Here is a 5,199-nt window from a genome sequence, read left to right as displayed (position 1 = left end):
ATGCAATAAGCTGATATCAAACATGACAAATAGTATAGTCGAGGGGGAATTAGGGAAAATTATGTTGACTTCAACAGAGAACAGGAATCTTATAATACTTAAATCAAATACACAAAATTCGGATGCACGCAGTAGTAGCCAGATTATGGGCAGCAAGAAAAATGTAAGCACAAGTAGAAACTTGAAATGGATGTTCACCAATGCTAGAAGGAAGAAATTAGAACTCTCAATGCTCAAAGAGGAATAAGACCTAGTGGGAATATCAGAAACCTGGCTAGATGGCTCGCATGGCTGGGCCACACATATCAGGGGATATTCATTATTTTGAAGGGAAAAGGAAGGAAAAAGAGGGGGAGGTGTATGAATGTATGTCAGGAATGACTTGGTAGTTAAAGGAGAACTATGGGGTCAGTGCTTTTCCCCATAGTTCTCCCCAGGGTCATAGGAGGACACAAACTAGCGTCCTGCCGAGACCCAAAGCTCAGTATATAGGAGCTACAGCTCGCGGTATACTGAGATCGCCGCAGCCGGGACGGATCCCGACATTACTGTCGAGATCCACCAAGCTGCGTAATTGACAGCTGGCTCTGTCAATTACAGTTTAATTGTCACATGTCGGCTCGAACTATGAGGCCGAGTGATTTTCACTCACCTCATAGTTCTCCTTTAATGTACGGGATGACAGAGTGCAGGAGAATGGGGATAATGCTAAATTACTATGGAAAGAAATTAAAATTAATTTTAAAAAAAAGGGAAAATACTGGTGGAAATATGTTACAGGCCTCCGAACGCTGGGGAGGAGGTGGAGACTCAACTATAGCGGGAAGGCAAGGCAATGTCATAATTATGGAGGTCTTTAATTATCTGGCTATAGATTGGGCAAATGAAACAGCAAACACAAGAAGGGCCCGTTACATCTTGAACACTCTCCGAGATCATTTTATGGGACAATTGGTGGAAACCCCAACTAGGGAAAACGCTCTGTTGGATTTTTTAATTACAAATAACACAGAACTTATTGCAGATGTGGAAATCAGGGACAACCTAGGGAACAGTGACCATAGAATGATAACATTTCCAGCAAACTCTAGCAAAACACAGGCATATAGGTACAACAAGAACACTCAAAAGGAAATCTTAAATAACAAAATTGACCAGTGTATTCTGTTTACCAATACATTAAAAAAAGGAAAGTTAGACCAGGGTGCTTAAAGGAGAACTATGAGGTGAGTGACTTTCACTCATCCTCAGAGTTAGAGCCGACCCGTCACAGGTCGGCTCTATTGATCGGGAAGTGAGCAGAAACATGCAGCTGATCAGCTCACTTCCCGATCGTCTCCGATTTCCATCTCCGGACTCCCCCCTCCTCTCTCCGATCCTTCAGTGCTGAGTGGAGGAACGAATGGAGGAGGGGCGGGCACAGCTGTCTCTGTCTCTAGATAGGCAGAGCCCACTGTCAATCCCATAGCTCGGTGGATCTTGACTGTATTGTCGGGATCCGTTCTGGGTGCGGCACTCAGTATATTGTGAGCGATGGCCCGCTATATACTGAGCTTTGGGTCACGGGAGGAGGTTAGTATATGTCCTCCAGGTGACCCTAAAGAGAACTATGGGGAAAACACTTTCCCGTAGTTCTCTTTTAACTAGCAAAGTAAACAACACATAAGGGAAAAGGATAAGGCCATCAAAAAATCTAAGTCAGAGGGGTCAGCAATCAGGGTTGCAAAAAAGGAATGCGAGGAGCTCATAGCAACAGAAAGCAAACAGAACCCCAAGAAATTCTTTAAATATATAAAAAGCAAGAGGGGAAGGATGGAACATGTAGACCCCACAACAGATGAAGAGGAGAGATTAGCTACCAGTGACAGGGAGAAAGAAAACATGTTAAATGAATTATTTTTGTTTGTCTTTATGGATGGCATGGATGTGGGTAGCGACCAGGGCATCAGCTGCAGAAATAGAAGTACCAGTTTTAATGTATCTGAGTGGCTGTCAGAGAGCAGAATAATACAGAGACTAGAAAGATTGAATGTAAACAAATCCCCAGGACCTGACGTGTTTCATCCGAGGGTACTGAAGGAACTTAGCCAGGTCATAGTCAGACTATTGTACATCATTTTCATGGATACTTTAATGTCAGGTATGGTCCCGGCTGATTGGCAAAAAGTGAATGTGATATCAATATACAAAAAGGGGAAACAAAATCCACTGGGTAACTACAGGCCAGTCAGCTTAACGTCAATAGTATGCAAAATATTCGAAGGCATGATAAGGGATTACATGCAGGAACTTGCAAAAGAAACTATAAGTAAGAAAAAACATGGCTTCACGAAGAACAGTTCATTTCAGTCCAGTTTACTAACATTTTATGATGAAGTCCGTAATAATTTAGACAGAGGAATACCAGTAGATGTGGTGTATCTGGACTTTGCTAAAGCATTCCTAAAAGTAACCCCACAAAAGTTTAATTCATAAACTAAGGTCTATTGGTTTGGATAAAATTGTATGTACATGGGTGGAAAACTGGCTGGGTGAACGGATCCAGAGGGTAGTAATAAATGGGTCATTTTCTAATTGCGCAAAGGTTGTGAGTGGGGTGCCCCAGGGTTTGGTACTGGGACCGATCCTGTTTATCTTATTCATTAATGACATAGAGATTGGGATAAATACCGTATTTGTGGCGTATAAGAAGGGTTTTGAAACATTAAAACATCCCCCAAAAATCGGGGGTCGTCTTATAAGCCGGGTACATACAGAAGGATATAGTATACTGTTTGTAGCTTTGGCTACATACAGTATACTGCGCTGAGCCAATCACGGCAGGCTTTGTATTAATGAATACAAAGCCTATATTCATTAATACAAAGCATTCCATGATTGACTCAGTGGAAGACAGAGGACACAGCGTGGATCATGGACAAGGTAAGAGACTGTAATCCCGATTGTGGCTCGGGGTTACCGCTTATGGTACTGAAAATTAACCCCGAGGTTAGTGGGTGCATTTAAACATTATTTTGGGCTATACTCGTCTTATACGACGAGTATAGCCCAAAACCGATATTTTAACACAAACAGTAGCTGGTCGTCTTATACGCTGAGTCGTCTTATACGCCGGCAAATACGGTAGTTCGATTTCGGGTTGTTGCGGATGATACTAAGCTATGTAGGGCAGTAAATTCTAAGCAGCAGATATGAGCACTTTAATAGGACCTAGATAAAATTGAGGCATGGCTACAAGATGGTAAATGCGATTTAAAGTGACTTTAAAGTCAAACATCTTTTTCACTCTCCCCAATGTTAATTAAAGCACTTACCTTAAATGATGCCTCTTAATCCGATGTTTCTTTCCTCTCCTTTTCATCTGTCCCTCCAGCGGTGCGGCGGGTCTCCGATCCAGCGCTGACTCCTCTGAGCTTGCTGGCACTTCCTATCCCACGGTGTTTGCATGCGGGTGCACGCCACCCACATACTTACCTTGTGTCCCTCCTCGCGTCTGAGCCGAAAATGTGAACTGCGCATGCACCCGCCCCAAGATGCTTTGCGGCCGCCTGAGAATTTTCAGATGGGAGCATGCGGGGAAGACACAGGTAAGTAATCACCCTTTTCAAAGCGTTTTTTTTTATTACACTTTTTGCATATATCTACTGCTTGCTAGCCGTAGATATATGCAAAAAAACCCGGAGGGTTTAATAACCCTTTAATATTGACAAATTTAAGGTTATGCACACGGGAGCAAAGTACAAGTATGCAAACTACTACTTGGGGGGTGCTACATTAGGGAAGTCGAACATGGAAAAAGACCTGGGGGTGCTCATGGAGCACAGATTTGGCAACAGTAAGCAATGCCAAGCAGCAGCCAGCAAAGCAAACAGAATACTGCTCTGCATTAAAAGAGGGATTGAAGCAAGGGGTAAGAGAGTAATACTTTCACTTTATAAATCACTGGTTTGGCCTCATCTTGATTATGTGGTGCAGTTTTAGTCACTAACCCTCAGGAAAGACGTCCTCCAGCTTGAGAAAGTCCAGAGAAGCGCTTCAAAATGAATTAAAGGGATAGAAGGCCTGAGTTATGAAGACCACCTCCAGCAATTAAACTTATTCACCTTAGAAAAGAGGCGTTTAAGAAGGGAGCTTGCTGTCTTCAAAATCATCCAAGGGGACCACAATATTGGGAACAAGTTGTTTATAGCGAAAACTAGACATGTGCACCAGCAAAAAATGTGTTTTGTTTAGTTTTGATTCTGATTTTGTGTTATTTCGTTTTTCGGAAAGTCAATTTGTTTCGGAAATTCGGATTCGGATGAAATCCGTTAGCAGTTTTGTTTCTGTTTCGTTTAGTTCATTCGTTGCAGCAAAGTGACATTAAGGCCCCATTCACACACGAATCGGCCGGCACATACAGCTCCGTGCTGCGTGTGGGGCCGTACCAAGCAGCTCCCGGGAAGGACAGGTGCTGCATGTGATTAGTACGCAGCCCCCGTCCTTCTCTTTGGGGCTACGTGTTTGTACGCCCCCTACGCTCACCTCAATTGCAGGTCCATAGGGGTGCGGGTGATCGTATTCCTATGCCGCCAGAATGGATCCTGTATGCGTCCCCGCCAGAAAACCCGCACCCCTACGGACCTGCAATTGAGGTGAGCGTAGGGGGGCGTACGGCCGTCTAGCCCCATAGAGAAGGACGGGGGCTGCGTACTAATCACACGCAGCCCCAGTCCTTCCCGGCAGCTGCTTGGTACGGCCCCGCACGGAGCTGTATGTGCCGGCCATTTATCAAATGTCACTTTGCTGCAACGACATTTCGTCCAACAAACGAAATTGCGTACAGACTACTGCTAACGAATTTCGGAGTCGGAAATTCGGATTTGTTTGCATCCATTATATCTGTAATTCGGAATTCGGATACATACGAATCTCTGAATTTCCGAAATTTCGTCCGAATTTCGTTTGGGAACGAAACAAATCGCACAAGTCTACCGAAAACTTTATTGAGAACATGAGGACACAACAAGAGGACACAATCTCAGACTGGGAAAGGGTTTTTTTTACAGGAAAAGATAGTAGTCACCAGCACTCACTTGTAATGTGCAAAAAGGATAACACTTTTATTGATACTGTCGTATGCGCCAAGAAGCCAACGTTTCTGAGCCGCGCATGTTCCCCTCATCAGGGCGACATTGTGACGTCACATTGTTGCACTGA

The sequence above is a fragment of the Nanorana parkeri genome, unplaced genomic scaffold (genome assembly GCF_000935625.1).
Source record: "Nanorana parkeri isolate BGI_ZX_2015 unplaced genomic scaffold, ASM93562v1 scaffold1253, whole genome shotgun sequence".
NCBI classification, from domain to species: Eukaryota; Metazoa; Chordata; class Amphibia; order Anura; family Dicroglossidae; genus Nanorana; species Nanorana parkeri.
This window is presented reverse-complemented; position numbering follows the sequence as displayed.